Raw genomic sequence first — 17,600 nt, 5'->3', positions numbered from 1 at the left:
CTTGTGGGCCGGGGAGCTGAGAGATAAATGGGAGATGGCGGGGCTGGGGCTGGTGCAGGAGGTGGGGCTGGGGCTGGGGTAATGGGGGTTGGGAATGTGATCGGGAGACGGAGGTGGGGGAGAGGTGATAGGTCAGAGAGGATGAGGGAAGGTCATGGACAGGTCAAGGAGTTCCCCGGAACGTTCTGTCCCCAACATTCTGTAACTGACATTCCCCGGAACGTTCTGTCCCCGACATTCTATAACTGCCATTCCCCGGAATGTTCTGTCCCTGACATTGTTTGTTAACGGCCGGACGTCAGTGAATTGAACAAACGATAAGATCCCGAGGGAAGAGATCCCGTTCCAGGGAGAAGGAGACACTGTTCCGAAGGCCCCTCAGGCAGTTAAAGGGGTGGATACGTTTTCCCTGCGTTTACATTTCTTCACGACACAGAATCGACCACAATTTAGACCAAAATACAGAAATTCCCAAACTCCGTTTGTCTTCAGGAAACTGGGAGAGAATCCTTCAGGACAGCAACGTTCCCATCCTCTGTATTAGGAACTGGGAAGGAGTGACCTGTGTCTGCTCTCGAGTGATCGAGTGTGTGGGAATATTCTAGAAACCATCTGTCCTTATGGATGTGTCTCTGTGTGTTTGGGGAGGGAGGGTTTCTTGTGGTTTATGTCACATTTTTGTCAGTAATTCCGACCTTCCCATTTGTTATTCCAGCTCCAATTATTTTAATAAATCCCTGAATACAGGGACACATTTGAAAATCTCACTGGGTCCCCGATCAAACGGGTCCTTTTGCCTCCAGGCTGATGGATAATCGGTTTGTTTTCCTTCCTCACAGTTAACGAAGTGACCATCTACGTCCTGCTTTATAAAGATTGTGGATTGTCTCCATGTGTCAGACGTTACCTGGGGGCCATGGCAGCGGCGGATCTCCTGGTCATTATCCTCGACCTGATCCTGAGACACATTCCCATTATTTATCAGGAACAGTTTTATTTCCTGATGGACTCCGTCCCCGTGTGTAATATCCACGCCGTCCTGGTTTATGCAGCCACTGACTGCTCTGTCTGGTTCACCGTCGCTTTCACCTTTGATCGGTTTGTGGCCATTTGTTGCCAGAAGCTGAAAAGTAAATATTGCAGTGAGAAAACGGCGGCTGTGGTTCTGGGAGCAGTGACTGTGCTGAGCTGTTGAAAGAACATTTTCTGGTATTTTATGATCGAGACTCAGTATTGGCTGATGAACCTCCCCTGGTTTTGTGATGTAACAGCCGCTGTTTATTTCTCCAGTGTCTGGGTCACAATCGAGTTCCTCCACCACATTCTAACCCCGTGTGTCCCATTTCTCCTGATTCTGCTGCTCAATGTTCTCACCGTCAGACACATTTTAGTGACCAGCAGAGCCCGCAGGAGACTCCGCGCTCACACCAATGGGGACGCTCAGTCTGACACTGAAATGAGAAACCGAAAAAAATCCATCATTTTACTGTTTGTGATCTCGGCCAATTTCATCCTGTTATGGTCAATGTTAATGCTGTATTCTATATGGTTCCGGATGTATGAGTTTGGGTATCGGTCTGTGTATCTCCATTACTTTGTGGGGGAATTGGGCTTCATGCTGCAGCTCCTCAGTTGCTGCACAAACACCGCGATTTATGCCGTGACCCAGACTAAGTTCAGGCAGCAGGTGAAGAATGTGCTGAAATATCCCTTCACCCAAATCCATCCATCCATCAAATTCCCTCATTAATCAATCCATCCGGGATTTTCTCATTTCAGTTCACTGTTTCAGCGATGGAGCAGCCTGTCGCTATGGTAACAGACTGAGGGTAGCGCTGGTTTTTCCATCCTTATCCCACAGGGGGGTTACAGGGAAACATTTCAATGTTTCTCACAACTCAGGGGCCAGTGAGAAAAGGCACCATCCCACTGACTGGATCCATCACTTCCATTTGTAACCAATAAAAATGTTGATTAAAGCGTGCCGAGCAGTAGAGCGAACGATATTGTTGTGTGTCTTTGTGTTGGAGAAGTTGAGCTGGAGAGAGACAGACTCAGCCCCAAGTCCTGGTCCTCAGGGAAGGGGAGGGCACCGCGCCCTGAGCTCAGGAGCTGGGTTTAACTCCCTCTGTACCCCCCCTCCAACCTGGCTCCCCATTTCCTCTCCCCGACCCTCTCTCCTCATTGCTCTCCCTCTCTATCTCTGCATACTCTTTCCTTCTCAACACCTCTCCTTTTCACTCTCACTCATTCCCCGTCTCTAACACACACACCCCCAATCCTGGTTTCTCCACCTGCCTCCACTCTTCCCTCTCTCCCTCCCTGAGAGAGAGAGAGAGAGGAGACAGGGATGGAGTTGAGAGAGGGGCAAACAGAGTGGTCAAGTGATAGAGGGAGATGGCAGCAAGAGAAAGAGAGAGAGACAGGGGCGAGAAGGAGAGAGAGAGGGAGGAGAGAAAGGGAGATGAGGCGACAGTGATCCGAGAGAGTGTGAAAGAGCAGGGAGAGACAGGGTGGGGGGAACGAGAGACAGGGGGGTGAGAGAGAGGGGCAAGAGAGAGAGAGGAGGCAGGCGAGAGAGAGAGGGGGGACAGACAAAAGGGGTGGGAGAAACGGGGGCTGCGATAGAGAGGGGGGCGGGAGAGGGGAGGCCGAGAGAGGGGGGGGTGAGAGAGAGGAGTTAAGAGAGACAGGGGTTCGAGAGGGGGGGGCGAGAGAGAGCGGGGGCGAGAGAGAGGGGCGAGAGAGACAGAGGGGTGAGAGAGAGAGGGGGGCGACGAGAGACTGGAGGTGATGAAAGAGACTGGGGACAAGAGAGAGACAGGGGCGACGAGAGAAACCAGGGCTGTGAGAGACCGGGGGGGGCGCAAAAGAGACCGGGGGTGAGAGAGAGGGGGTGACGAGAGAGAGAGGCGGTGAGAGAGAGAGGGGGGCAAGGAGGGTGCGAGAAAAAAGGGGCCAAGAGAGAGGGGGACAAGAGAGGGAGGGGGTGCGAGAGAGAGAGGGAGCCGAGTGGGGGGGGGAGCGAGACAGAGGGGGATGAGAGAGAGACTGGGGGCGACGAGAGAAACCGGGGACGTGTGAGACCAGGGGCGAGAGAGACCGGGGGGTGACGAGAGAAACCAGGAACATGAGAGTATAGGGGGGTGAGAGCAACCGGGGGCAAGACGGAGGGGGTGACGAAAGACTGGAGGTGACAAGAGAGACGGGGGGTGAGCGAGACAGGAGCCGGTGAGACAGACCAGAAGCGAGAGAGACCAGGGACGAGAGAGACCTCGGGCAACGAGAAACTGGGCATGACGAGAGAGAACGGAGTGGGGGGTGGTACGAGAGAGACCGGGGCAAGAGAGAAACCGGTGGCAATGAGAGACCAGGGGTGAGAGAGAGACCGGGGGCGACAAGACAGAACGGGGGGCAAGAGAGACTGGGAGTGAGAGAGTCCGGAGGCGAGACACCAGGGGTGACGAGACACAGGGGGCAACAAGAGAGATCGGGGGCGAGAGAGAATGGGGCAAGAGAGAGACTGGGGGCGTGAGAGACCGGGGCCAAGACACCGGGGGTGAAAAGAGACTGGGGGCGAAGAGAGACCGGGGGCGTGAGAGACAGGTTGAGACGAGAGACCGGGGGTGAAAAGAGACCGGGGGCGAAGAGAGACAGGGGGCGTGTGAGACCGGGGCCAAGACACCGGGGGTGAAAAGAGACCGGGGGCGTGAGAGACCGGGGGTGAGATGAGAGACCGGGGGCAAGAGAGACTGTTGGTGATAAGACAGACCGGGAGCGAGAGATAGACCGTGGCGAGAGGGAGACCGGGGCGAGAGAGACCAGGGGGGTGAAAGAGACCCGGGTTGAGAGAGAGAGCCCGGGGGGGTGGGCGGGGCGGGGGGGATGCGAGAGAGAGAGACCGGGGGCACGAGAGAGACCGGGGGGGCTAGAGAGAGACGGGGGCAATGAGAGACCAGGGTAGGGGGGATGAGAGAGACTGGGGGTGAGTGACTTGGGGTGACGAGACAGACTGGGGGCGATGAGAGAGGCCAGGAGTGATGAGAGAGACCGGGGGTGAGACAGACCGGGGGCGAGACGGACTGGGGTGGAAAGAAAGACCGGGTCGAGAGAGACCGGGGGCGAGAGACCGGGGTTGATGAGAGCCTGGATGCCTGAGAGACCGGGGACAAGAGATAGACCAGGGGGGATGAGAGAAGGGTTGACAAGAGAGACTGTTGGCGACAAGATAGACCGGGAGCGAGAGTGAGAGTGAGACCGTGGTGAGATGGAGACTGAGGGCGAGAGAGAGGGGGTGACAAGACAGACTGGGTACGAGAGAGACTGGGGTTGAAGAGAGAATGGGGGCAACGAGAGACTGGGGGCAACAAAACAGACCGGGGCAAGAGAGACCGGGGGAAATGAGAGTGTGGGGGCGATGAGAGAGACTGGGGGATGAGAGAGAGAGACCAGGGGCGAGAAAGAGAGAGTCCCAGGGCAGCAAGAGAGACCGGGGGCGAGCGAGACCGGGGGCAAGAGTGAGACCGGTGGGAGTGGGATGAGAGAGAGACCGGGGGCACGAGAGAGAGAGTCCGGGGGTGAGAGTGACTGGGGCGAGAGAGGGGTTCACGAGAGAGACCGGGGCAACAAGACAGACCGGGGGCAAGAGAGAGACCGTGGCGAGAGAGAGAGACCGGGGGCGATAGAGACCCGTGGCAAGAGAGAGAGACCGGGGCAAGAGGAACCAGGGGCGAGAAAGATCAGGTGTAACCAGAGCCCGGGTGCAATGACAGACGGGAGCGATGAGAGACAGGGAGCGAGAGAGACCAGGGGTTAGAGAGAGACCGGGGGAGATAAGAGAGACTAGGGATGACGAGAGAGACTGGGTTGAGAGAGAGGGGTTGATGAGAGAGACTGGGGGCAAAGAGAGACCAGGGGCCAGAGAGAGACCGGGGGCAAGAGAGAGACCAGGAGGGTGAGAGAGAGACCAAGGGCGTGAGAGAGAGAACAGAGGGTGCGAGATAGACCGGGGGTGATGCGAGAGACTGGGGGCATGAGAGAGACCAGAGGCTGAGAGAAAGACCAGGGGTGGCAAGAGAGACTGGGTGCGAGAAAGACCGGGTTGAGAGTCTGTGTGTGACGAGAGACCGGGTCGATGAGAGACTGAGGGCGATGAGACACCAGGGGGTAAGAGGTGACAGAGACCAAGGATGAGAGAGACTGAGGGCGACAGAGAGCGGGGGAGAGAGAGAGGGTGACAAGAGAGACAGGGGACGAGAGAGATCAAGGGAGAAGGGAGACAGGGGGCAAGACATCGGGGGTGACAAGAGACCGGGGGCAAGAAGAGAGACCGGGGGCAAGAGAGTCCGGGGGCGAGAGGGACGGGGGTGGGGAGGGTGGGGGTGTGAGAGAGACCCAGAGTGACAAGAGACCATAGGCAAAGAGTGAGAACTGGGGCGAGAGAGACCGGGGGCCACGAGGGAGACCAGTGACGAGAGAAACCGGGGGTGACGAGATCTGGGTGAACGAGAGAGAACGGGGTCGAGAGAGACCCGGAGCAAGAGACTGGGGATGATGAGAGACCGGGGCCGATTAGAGACCGGGGAGGTGGGGGGGGTGGTGGTGAATGACATCGGGGGCGAGAGAGACCGGGGGGGTTGACAAGAGACCAGGGCAAGAGAGACCGGGGGACGAGGGAGACAGGGGACGCCTGAGAGACTAGGGGTGAGTGAGACCAGAGGCGAGAGAGCCCAGGGGTGACGAAAGACCCGTGGGTGCCAAGAGAGACCGGGGCTGATGAGAGACCGGGAGCAGCGAGAGAGACCAGGGCGAGAGACACCGTGGGGCGAGAGAGACCTGGTGGCACGAGAGAGACTGAGGATGACAAGAGAGACTGTGGGCAACGAGAGGTACCGGGGGGGGAGACAACGCAAGAGACCGGAGCTGATAGAGACAGAGACTGGGGGTGACGTGAGAGTCCGGGGAACGAGAGAAATCGGGGGCGAGAGAGACCGGGAGCCACGAGAGCGACCGGGGGCGAGAGAGGGAGAGACCGGGAGTGAGAGAGACGTGGGTGAAGAGAGAGACGGGGGGTGAAGAGAGAGACGGGGGGTGAAGAGAGAGACGGGGGGTGAAGAGAGAGACGGGGGGTGAAGAGAGAGACGGGGGGGCGACGAGACAGACCGGGGGTGACGAGAGAGACCATGGCGAAAGAGAGACAGGGGGCAAGAGAGAGAGACCGGGGGCAGTGAGAGAGACCGGGCGCGAGAGAGACGGGCGGCGAGAGACTGCGTGTGACGAGACACCGGAGGCGACGAGTGACCGGAGGTGATGAGAGAGACTTGAGGCGAGAGAGAATGGGGGTGATGAGAGAGGCTGGGAGTGATAAGGGAGACCGGGTGTGTGAGAGAAACTGGGGATGAGAGAGACGGGGGGGGGGACGAGAGAGCGGGGGTGTGAGAGACCGGAGGGGAGAGAGACCAGGAGTGACGAGAGACAAGGGGAGGCTGAGAGCAACCGGGGCGCAAGAGAACGGGGGTGATGAGAGACTGGGGGTGAGAGAGACCGTGGGCGTGAGACCAGCCGTGACGAGAAACCGAGGGGGCGAGACAGAGGGGTTGACAAGAGAGACTGGGGTGACGAGACAGACTGGGAGCATGAGTGTGACCATGGCGAGATGGTGACCGGGGGCGAGAGACCGAGGTTGATGAGGGACTGGGGGTGAGAGACCCAGGGGGTGACGAGCGACCGGGGGCAACAATAGAGACCGGGGGCAACAGTAGAGACCGGGGGCGAGAGAAAGTGTGGTCAAGAGAGACCAGGGGCGAAAGAGCGACTGGGAGCGAGAGAGGCCGGGGAGGGAGAGAGGCCAGGTGTGAGAGAGACAGTGAGAGACAAGACAGACTGGGGGCGAGAGAGACTGTGGGCAAGACACTGTGGGTGACGAGAGACCGGGGGGGGTGAGAGAGACTGGGGGGCCAAGCGAGACCGGGAAAGCGAGAGAGACTGGGGGCGAGAGAGAGCCGGGGGTGACAAGAGACCAGGGGTGAGAGAGACCGGAGGCGAGAGAGAGAGACCAGGGGCGAGAGACCGGGGCAGGCAAGAGAGACCAGGGGAGGCGAGAGAGAGCGGGGGCGAGAGGGACCGGGGGGGCAAAAGACACTGGGGGCAAGAGAGATTGGGGTGGAGAGAGACCCAGGGGTGACGAGAGACCGGGGACGACGAGAGAGACGGGTGGCGAGAGAGACTGGGGGCGAGAGAGACCGGGGATGACAAGTGACTGGGGGCAACAATAGACACCGGGGGAGAGAGAGAGACCGAGGGCGAGAGAGAGCCCGGGGGCGAGAGAGAGCCCGGGGGCGAGAGAGAGCCCGGGGGCGAGAGAGAGCCCGGGGGCGAGAGAGAGCCCGGGGGCGAGAGAGACCGGGGATGAGAGAGACTGGAGGCGAGAGAGAGAGACCGGGGATAAAGAGAGACCGGGAGGTGAGAGAGGGGTTTGCGAGAGTGACCGGGGGGCAAGAGGGACGGGGGGCAACAAGACAGACCGGGAGTGAGAGAGACTGTGGGCGAGAAAGAGACTGGGGGTGAGAGATAGAGGGGGTGACGAGAGAAACCGGGTGCGAGAGAGAGAGAGACAGGGGTGGAGAGTGAGAGACACAGGTGGGGCAAGACAGACCGGGGCACAAAAGAGACCTGGGGTGAGAGAGACCGGGGGCGAGAGACAGGGGGAGAAAAGAGAGACCGGGGGTGACAAGAGAGACCGGGGGCGAGAGAAAGTGGGGTTGAGAGAGATTGGGGGTGAGAGTGACCGGGGGCGAAAGAGACAGGGGACGAGAGAGTGAGACCTGGGGCGAAGACAGACCGGGGGCGAGAACGAGACCAAGAGTGAGAGGGAGGGGGTGACGAGAGAGACCAGGGGCGAGAGAGAGAGAGAGAGACTGGGGGCGAAAGAGACCGAGGGGGTGAAAGCCTCCGGGGGCAAGAGAGATTGGGGTGCAGAGAGATCCGGGGGTAACGAGAGAATCCACGGACAACGAGAAAGACCGGGGGCGAAAGAGACTGGGGGGCAACAAGGGAGACCGGGGGCGAGAGAGACAGGGGACGAGAGTGAGACCAGGGGCGAGAAAGAGACTGGAGGTGAGAGAGAGGGGGTGACGAGAGAGACCGGGAGCAAGAGATACCGGGGGCGAGAAAGAGAGATCGGGGGTGAAGACAGACCGGGGGTGAGAGAGAGTCCGGGGCCAAGAGAGACGGGGTGACGAGAGAGACCCCGGGGGGGGGGGGGGGGGGTGAGAGTGAGCGGGGGCGACAGAGACCAGGGGCGACAGAGACCGGGAGAGAGAGAGAGAGACCGGGGGCGAGAGAGACCGGGATGCAAAAGAGACCTTGGGTGAGAGAGACTGGGGGCGAGAGACCGGGGGGAGACGAGAGACACCAGGGGCGACAAGAGAGATAGGGGGCAAGAGAAAGTGGGGTCGAGAGAGACCGGGGTCGAGAGAGACCGGGGGCGAGAGTGACTGGGGGGTGAGAGAGAGACTGTGAGCGAGAGAGGCCAGGGAGCGAGAGAGGCTGGGGATTGAGAGAGGCCGGGTGCGAGAGAGGCAGGGAGCAACAAGATAGACCGGGGGTGAGAGAGACTGTGGGCGAGAGAGACCGGGAGCAAGAGAAAGTGGGGTCGAGAGAGACTGGGGGGCGAGAGAGAGACTGGGAGTGAGAGAGGCCAGGGAGCGAGAGAGGCAGGGAGCAACGAGACAGACCGGGGGGCGAGAGAGACCGGGGGGCGAGAGAGACCGGGGGGCGAGAGAGACTGGGGGCGAGAGAGACTGGGGGCGAGAGAGACTGGGGGCGAGAGAGACTGGGGGCGAGAGAGACTGGGGGCGAGAGTGAGACCAGGAGCGAGAGAGGCTGGGTGCGAGAGAGGCAGGGAGCAACGAGACAGACCGGGGGGGTGAGAGAGACTGTGGGCGAGAGAGACCGGGGGCGAGAGAGAGACCAGGAGCGAGAGAGGCTGGGTGCGAGAGAGGCAGGGAGCATCGAGACAGACCGGGGGGTGAGAGAGACTGTGGGCGAGAGAGACCAAGGGTGAGAGGGACCGGGGGCGAGAGAGAGTCCTGGGGCGAGAGAGGGGGTAACGAGAGAGACCGGGGGTGAGAGAGACTGGGGGCGAGAGACAGGGGGAGACGCGAGAGACCGGGGGTGACGAGAGAGACCGGGGGCGACGAGAGAGACCGGGGGCGACGAGAGAGACCGGGGGCGACGAGAGAGACCGGGGGCGACGAGAGAGACCGGGGGCGACGAGAGAGACCGGGGGCGACGAGAGAGACCGGGGGCGACGAGAGAGACCGGGGGCGACGAGAGAGACCGGGGGCGAGAGAAAGTGGCGTTGAGAGAGACTGGGGGTGAGAGTGACCGGGGGCGAAAGAGACAGGGGACGAGAGAGACAGGGGACGAGAGAGAGTGAGATCTGGGGCGAAGAGAGACCGGGGGTTAGAAAGAGACCAAGAGTGAGAGGGAGGGGGTGACGAGAGAGACCGGGGGCAAGATACTGGGGGTGAGAGAGAGAGACCGGGGGCGAGAAAGAGACTGAGGGGTTGAAAGCCTCCGGGGCAAGAGAGATTGGGGTGTAAAGAGACCCGGGGGTGACGAGAGACCAGGGACAACGAGAGAGACCGGAGGCGAGAGAGACATGGGATGAGAGTAAGACCAGGGGCGAGAAAGAGACCGGGAGCAAGAGAGACCGGGGGCGAGAGAGAGAGAGAGACCGGGGGCGAGAGAGAGAGAGAGAGAGACCGGGGGCGAGAGAGAGAGAGAGACCAGGGGCGAGAGAGAGAGAGAGACCGGGGGCGAGAGAGAGAGAGAGAGACCGGGGGCGAGAGAGAGAGAGAGAGACCGGGGGCGAGAGAGAGAGACCGGGGGCGAGAGAGAGAGACCGGGGGCGAGAGAGAGAGACCGGGGGCGAGAGAGACCGGGGAGCGAGAGAGACCGGGGGCGAGAGAGAGAGACCGGGGGCAAGAGAGAGAGACCGGGGGCGAGAGAGAGAGACCGGGGGCGAGAGAGAGAGACCGGGGGCGAGAGAGACCGGGGAGCGAGAGAGACCGGGGAGCGAGAGAGGCTGGGGATTGAGAGAGGCCAGGTGCGAGAGAGGCAGGGAGCAACAAGACAGACCAGGGGCGAGAAACTGTGGGCGAGAGAGACCGGGGAAAAAGACACCAGGGGTGACGAGAGACCAAGGGCAACAAGAGAGACTGTGGGCAAGAGAGACCGGGGGCGAGAGAGAGAGACCGGGAGTGAGAGAGAGGGAGACCGGGGGCGAGAGAGACCGGGATGCAAAAGAGACCTTGGGTGAGAGAGACGGGAGGGCGAGAGACGGGGGAGACGAGAGACACCAGGGGCGACGAGAGAGATTGGGGGCAAGAGAAAGTGGGGTTGAGAGAGACCGGGGGGCGAGAGTGACTGGGGGATGAGAGAGAGACCGGGAATGAGAGAGGCCAGGAAGCGAGAGAGGCTGGGTGCGAGAGAGGCAGGGAGCAACGAGACAGACCGGGGGGTGAGAGAGACTGTGGGCGAGAGAGACCGGGGGCAAGAGAGAGAGATTGGGGGTGAAGAGAGACCAGGGGCGAGAGAGAGCCCGGGGCCAAGAGAGACGGGGTGACGAGAGAGACCGGGGGGGTGAGAGTGACCGGGGGCGACAGAGACCGAGAGTGAGAGAGAGAGAGAGAGAGAGAGAGACTGGGGGCGACAAGAGAGACTGTGGGCGAGAGAGACCGAGGGTGAGAGGGACCGGGGGCGAGAGGGACCGGGGGCGAGAGACGGGGTAACGAAAGAGACCGGGGGTGAGAGAGACCGTGGGCAAGAGAGAGAGAGAGACCAGGGGCAAAGAGAGACGGGGCGAAAGAGACCGGGGGCGGCGAGAGAGACTGGGAGCTAGAGAAAGACTGGGGGCGAGAGAGCGCGGGGGCGAGAGAGACCGGGGGCAAGAGAGACCGGGGGCGAGACACCAAGGGTGACGAGAAACTGGGAGTGAGAATGACCGGGGGGTGAGAGTGAACAGAGGCGAGAGAGAGACTGGGGAGCGAGAGACGGGTTTGCGAGAGAGACCGGGGGCTAGAGGGAATGGGGGCAAGAGAGAGAGAGCGGGAGACAGGGAACAAAGAGAGACAGGGGGTGAGAGAGGCCGGATGCGAGAGAGACAGTGAGCGATGAGACAGACCAGGGGCAAGAGAGACCAGGGGTCAGAGAGACTGTGGGCAAGAAAGAGAGACCGGGGGCGAGAGGCAGGGGGGAGACGAGAGACACCAGGGGCGACGAGAGAGATTATGGGCGAGAGAAAGTGGGGTCGATAGAGACCGGGGGGCGAGAGTGACTGGGGGCGAGAGTGACTGGGGGCGAGAGTGACTGGGGACGAGAGAGGCCAGGGAGTAGGAGAGGCAGGGAACAACGAGACAGACCAGGGGCGAGAGAGAGTCTTGGGGCGAGATAGAGGGGGTGACGAGAGAGACTGGGGGTGAGAGAGACTAGCGGCAAGAAAGACAGACCAGGGGCAAAGAGAGACGGGGGCGAGAGAGACCGGGGGCAGCGAGAGAGACCAGGGGCTAGAGAGAGACTGGGGGCGAGACACCAATGGTGACGAGAAACCGGGAGTGAGAAAGACCGGGGGTAAGAGTGAACAGGGGCGAGAGAGAGACTGGGGAGCGAGAGACGGGTTTGCGAGAGAGACCGGGGGCTAGAGGGAACGGGGGCAAGAGAGAGACAGGGGGGGACAAAGAGAGACTGTGGGCGAGAGAGACCGGGGGGCGAGAGAGACACCGGGGGCGAGAGAGATTGGGATGGAGAGAGACCCAGGGGTGACGAGCGACCCAGGGGTGACGAGCGACCGGCGATGGCGAGAGAGACAGGGAGCGATGAGACAGACCGGGGGCGAGACACCGGGGTTGACGAGAGACAGGGGGCGACAAGAGACCGGTGGCGAGAGAGACTGGGGACGAGAGAGACTGTGGGCGAGAGAGACCGAGGGTGAGAGAGACAGGGTGTGAGAGACAGTCCTGGGGCGAGAGAGAGGGGGTGACAAGAGAGACCGGGGATGAGAGTGACCGGGGACGAGAGAGACTGGGGACGAGTGAGACTGTGGGCGAGAGAGACCGGGGGCGACAAGAGAGACTGTGGGTGAGAGAGACCGGTGGCAAAAGACAGTCCTGGGGCGAGAGAGAGGGGGTAACAAGAGAGACCGGGGGGTGAGAGAGACCGGGGGGTGAGAGAGACCGGGGGGTGAGAGACTGTGGGCGATAGAGACCGGGGGTGGGAAAGACCGGGGGTGAGAGTGACCGGGGGCGAGAGAGAGACCGGGGGTGAGAGAGACCGGGGGCGAGAGAAAGACCGGGGGTGAGAGTGGCCCATAAGCGAGAGAGGCCGGGTGCGAGAGAGACAGGAAGCGACGAGACAGACCGGGGGCAAGAGAGACTGTGGGTGAGAGAGACCGGGGGCAAGAGAGACCGTGGGGGGGGGGGGGGCGAAAGAGACCGGGGAGGGCTGAAAGACACCGGGGGCGAGAGAGATTGGGAGTGAGAGAGACCAGGGAGGGGGCGAGAGAGACCGGGAGCAAATGAGAGATCGGGGGGCAAGAGAGACCGCGGGTGATGAGAGACTGAGGCGAGAGAGACTGGTGGCGACAAGAGACAGGGTCGTCGAGAGAGACCAGGATCAACGAGAGAGAGACCGGGGGCAACAAAACACCGGCAGAGAGAGACACCAGGGGCGGCGAGAGAGACCGGGGGTGACGAGGGTGACCGGGGGCGACGAAAGAGACGGGGTGACGAGGGAGAACGTGGGCGAGAGTGACCGGGGGAGACGAGGGAGACCGGGGTCAAGAGAGACTGGGAGAGATAAGAGAGACCGGGGGCGAGAGAGAAGGGGTGACGAGGGTGACCGGGGGCGAGACAGACCAGGGGCGACGAGAGAGACTGGGGGTGAGAGAGACGGGGCAACAAGAGAGACGTGGTGACGAGGGAGACCGGGGGCGAGAGTGACCGGGGGAGACGAGGGAGACTGGGGTGGGCGAGAGTGACCGGCGACGAGAGTGACCGGGGGCAAGAGAGACCGGGGGCGAGAAAGACCGGGGGTGACGAGAGAGACGAGGGGCAAGAGAGGGAAAGGGGGCAAGACAGAGACTGGGGTCAAGAGAGAGGGGATGATGAGAGAGACCGGGGGCGAGAGAGACGGGGGTTGTGAGAGAGACGGGGGGGGGGGGGGGGGGGTGTGCGAGAGAGAGACTGGGGGCGAGAGCGACCGGGGGTGAGAGAGACCAGGAGCGAGAGAGACGGGGAATGACGAGACAGACTAGGCATGAGAGACACCAGGGGGCAAGAGAGACTGGGGGTGAGAGAGAGGGCTTGACGAGAGAGACTGGGTGCGAGAGAGACCGGGGGCGAGAGAGCCCGGGCGGAAGAGAGAGACCAGGGGCGAGAGAGAGGGGGTGATGAGAGAATCCGGGGTCAAGAGAGACCAGGGGGGTGAGAGACCGGGGGGGCGAGAGAAAACAGGGGCAAGAGAGACAGGGGTGGGGGAGAGAGACCGGGGGCGAGACCAGGAAGGTCGCGAGAGACCGGGTACAAGAGAGACCGGGGGCAAGAGATTGGGCGCAACGAGAGACTGGGCCTGACGAGAGAGAGGGGGTTGATGAGAGAGACCGGGGGGGCGACAAGAGAGACTGGGGGAGAGAAAGAGACCGGGGCGTGAGAGTGACGGCGACGAGAGAGACCGGGGGGGGGGGGGGTTAGAGAGGCTAGGGGCGAGAGAGACTGGGGGCAAGAGAGACCGGGAGAGATAAGAGAGACCGGGGGCGAGAGAGAGAAACCGGGAGCTAGGAGAGAGACCAGGGGCAACGGGAGAAACCGGGGGCAAGTGATACCGGGAGTGAGAGAGAGACTGGGGGCAATGAGAGAACAGGGGCAAGAGAGACTGGGGGCGAAGAGAGAGCGGGGGGGGGGGCGAGAGAGACCGGAGGGGGCAGAGACCGAGGGGCGAGAGAGCCTGGGGGCGAGAGAGAGACCGGGGACGACGAGAGACCAGGGGTGACAAGTGAGACTGTGGGCAAGAGTGACCGGGGGCGATGAGACAGACCAGGGGCGATAGAGAGACCGGGAGCAAGAGAGAGACGGGGTGGGCGAGAGAGACTGGGGGGACGCGAGACCGGGGGCGACGAGAGAGACTGGGGACGAGAAAATCTGGGGTCGAGAAAGACCTGGTGGGGCGAGAGAGACCAGGGGCGAGAGACACTGGGGGCGACAAGAGAGACCAATGGTGAAGAGACAGACCGAGGGTGATAGATACCAAGGGTGAGGGAGACCAGGGTTGATGAGAGACCGGGGGTGGCGAGAGACTGGGAGTGACGTGACAGACCGCGGGCGAGACAGACCGGGGGCGAGACAGACCGGGGGCAAGAGAGAGACTGGGGGCAAGAGAGAGACTGGGGGCAAGAGAGAGACTAGGGGCAAGAGATAGACCAGGTGCGAAAGAGACCGGGGGCGAGAAAGACTGGGAGTGACGAGAGAGACGGGGGGGGGCAAGAGGAAAAGAGGGCGAGAGAGAGACTGGGGTCCAAAGAAAGGGGATGACGAGAGAGACCGGGGGTGAGAGAGACGGGGGGTGCGAGAGAGACTGGGGGTGAGAGAGACCGGGGGCGAGAGAGACCGGGGACAACGAGAGAGAGCGGGGGCGACGAGAGAACAGGGGGTGAGAGAGAGACTGGGGGCAAGAGAGAGACCAGGGGCGAGAGAGAGGGGGTGATGAGAGAAACCGGGGTCAAGAGAGACCAGGGGGGTGAGAGACCGGGGGTGAGAGAAAACAGGGGCAAGAGAGACAGGGGTGGGGGAGAGAGACCAGGGGTGAGACTAGGGAGGTTACGAGAGACCGGATACAAGAGAGACAGGGGGCAACGAGAGACTGGGCCTGACGAGAGAGAGAGGGTTGACGAGAGAGACAGGGGGCAAGAAGAGAGACCGGGGGAGAGAGAGACCGGGCGTGAGAGTGACGGCGACAAGAGAGACTGGGGGGTGAGAGAGGCCAGGGGCGAGAGAGACCGGGAGAGATAAGAGAAACTGGGGACGAGAGAGAGAGAGACCGGGAGCTAGGAGAGAGACCAGGGGCAACGGGAGAAGCCGGGGGCAAGTGATACCGGGAGCGAGAGAGAGACTGGGGGCAATGAGAGAACAGGGGCAAGAGAGGCTGGGGGCGAAGAGAGAGCGGGGGGGGAGCGAGAGAGACCGCAGGGGGCAGAGACCGGGGGGGGCGAGAGAGCCTGGGGGGTGAGAGAGAGACCGGGGACGACGAGAGACCAGGGGCAATGAGAGACCAGGGAGAGACGGAGGGGCGAGAGAGCCCGGGGGCGACGAGAGACCAGGGGTGACAAGTGAGAGTGTGGGCAAGAGCGACCGGGGGCGATGAGACAGACCGGGGGCGATAGAGAGAGCGGGGGGGGTGAGAGAGAACGGGGGGGCCAAGAGACCGGGGACGAGAGACCCTGGGGGCGAGAGAGAGACCGGAGACGATGAGAGAGACAGGAGGCGAGAGAGAGATCAGGGACGATGAGAGACCGGGGTCGATGAGAGAACAGGGGCAAGAGAGACCGGGGGCGAAGAGAGCGCGGGGAGGCGAGGGAGACCGGAGGGGGCAAGAGATAGACCGGGGATGATGAGAGAGACAGGAGGCAAGAGAGACCGGGGCGACGAGAGACCAGGGGTGACAAGAGAGACTGCGGGCAAGAGCGACCGGGTGCAAGAGAGAGAGACCGGGGGCAAGAGAGAGACGGGGTGGGCGAGAGAGACCGGGGGAGATGAGGGAGACCGAGGGCGAGAGAGAGAGGAAGTGACGAGAGAGACCGGGGGATGACGAGGGACCGGCGGCGAAAGAGACCGGGGGGCGAGAGAGACTGGGGGCACCTGAGAGATCAGGGACGAGAGAGACCGGAGACGAGAGAAACTGGGAGCGAGAGAGACCGGGTTTGACGAGTGACCAGGGGCGAGAGACACCGCAGACGACAAGAGAGATCGGGGGTGAGTGAGACCAATGGTGAAGAGAGAGAGTCCGGGGACGATAGAGACTGAGGCCAAGGCCGAGGGAGACCGGGAGCGAGGGAGACCGGGGTTGATGAGAGACCGGGGGTGATGATAAACCAGGAGTGACGAAACAGACCGGGGGCAAGAGAGAGAGACCGGGGGCGAAAGAGAGAGAACGGGGGCGAGAGAGAGACCAGGGGCGAGAGAGAGACCGGGGGGCGAGAGAGAGACCGGGGGGGCGAGAGAGAGACCGGGGGGGCGAGAGAGAGACCGGGGGGGCGAGAGAGAGACCGGGGGGGCGAGAGAGAGACCGGGGGCGCGAGAGAGAGACCGGGGGCGCGAGAGAGAGACCGGGGGCGCGAGAGAGAGACCGGGGGCGCGAGAGAGAGACCGGGGGCGAGAGAGAGAGACCGGGGGCGAGAGAGAGAGACCGGGGGCGAGAGAGAGAGACCGGGGGCGAGAGAGAGAGACCGGGGGCGAGAGAGTGACCGGGGGTGAGAGAGTGACCGGGGGTGATGATAAACCAGGAGTGACGAAACAGACCGGGGGGCAAGAGAGAGAGACTGGGGGCGAGAGAGTGACCGGTGACGAGAGAGACCGGGGGCGAGAGAATGACCGGTGACGAGAGAGACCGGGGGCAAGAGAGACCGGGAGAGATAAGAGAGACCGGGGGCGACATCAGAGGCCGGGGGTGGGAGAGACTGAGGTGACAAGAGATACTGGGGCGAGAGAAACCAGGGGCGAGAGAGAGAGTGGGTGACGAGCAACCGGGGGAGGCGAGAGAGATCAGGTGCGAGGGGGAATGCAGGACCAGAGACAGCAAGGGGCGAGTGAGATAGGGGGCGAGAGAGACTGGGAACTAGGAGAGAGACCGGGGGCAACGGGAGAGGCCAGGGGCAAGAGATACCGGGGGCGAGAGAGAGACCGGGGGTGATGTGAGAGACCAGGGGCGAGGAGAGACCAGGGAAGGATGAGAGAGATGGAGGGGCAAGAGTGCCCGGGGGCGACGAGAGACCAGGGAGTGACAAGAGAGACTATGGGCAAGAGTGACCGGGGGCGATAGAGAGACCAGGGGCGAGAGAGAGACCGGGGATGACGAGAGGCCAGGGGCGAGAGAGAGACCGGGGATGACGAGAGGCCAGGGGCAATGAGAGACAAGGGTTGATGAGAGAGAGGGAGGGGCGAGAGAGCCTGGGGGCGATGAGAGACCAGGGGTGACAAGAGAGACTGCGGGCTTAAGCGACCGGGGGCGAGAGAGAGACCGGGAGCAAGAGAGAGATGGGGTGGGCAATAGAGACCGGGGGACGCGAGACCGGGGGCGACGAGAGAGACCGGGGACAAGAGAGTCTGGGGTCGAGAAAGACCTGGTGGGGAGAGAGAGAGACCAGGGGCGAGAGACACTGGGGGCGACAAGAGAGACCGGGGGCTAGAGAGACCAATGGTGAAGAGAGAGACCGAGGGCGATAGAGACCGAGGGTGAGGGACCATGGTTGATGAGAGACCGGGGGTGGTGAGAGACCTGGAGTGATGTGACAGACCGTGGGCGAGAGGGACCGAGGGCAAGAGAGAGAC

At 62.2% G+C, this 17,600-nt stretch overlaps 1 long non-coding RNA gene across 1 annotated transcript in view; it reads right to left on the bottom strand.

Annotated features, from left to right (window-relative positions):
* Nucleotides 1-853: 853 nt before the first annotated feature.
* Nucleotides 854-17,600, bottom strand: part of LOC140458566 (uncharacterized) — a 64,855-nt gene continuing 48,108 nt past the window's right edge. The window contains exon 3 of the long non-coding RNA XR_011953555.1: nucleotides 854-1,123. This is a non-coding gene — a long non-coding RNA (uncharacterized lncRNA). The remainder of the gene's footprint in view (nucleotides 1,124-17,600) is intronic.

The sequence above is a fragment of the Chiloscyllium punctatum genome, chromosome 33, assembly GCF_047496795.1.
Source record: "Chiloscyllium punctatum isolate Juve2018m chromosome 33, sChiPun1.3, whole genome shotgun sequence".
NCBI classification, from domain to species: Eukaryota; Metazoa; Chordata; class Chondrichthyes; order Orectolobiformes; family Hemiscylliidae; genus Chiloscyllium; species Chiloscyllium punctatum.
Note: the sequence above shows the minus strand (reverse complement) of the source record. Positions and strands in the feature narration are given on the sequence as shown.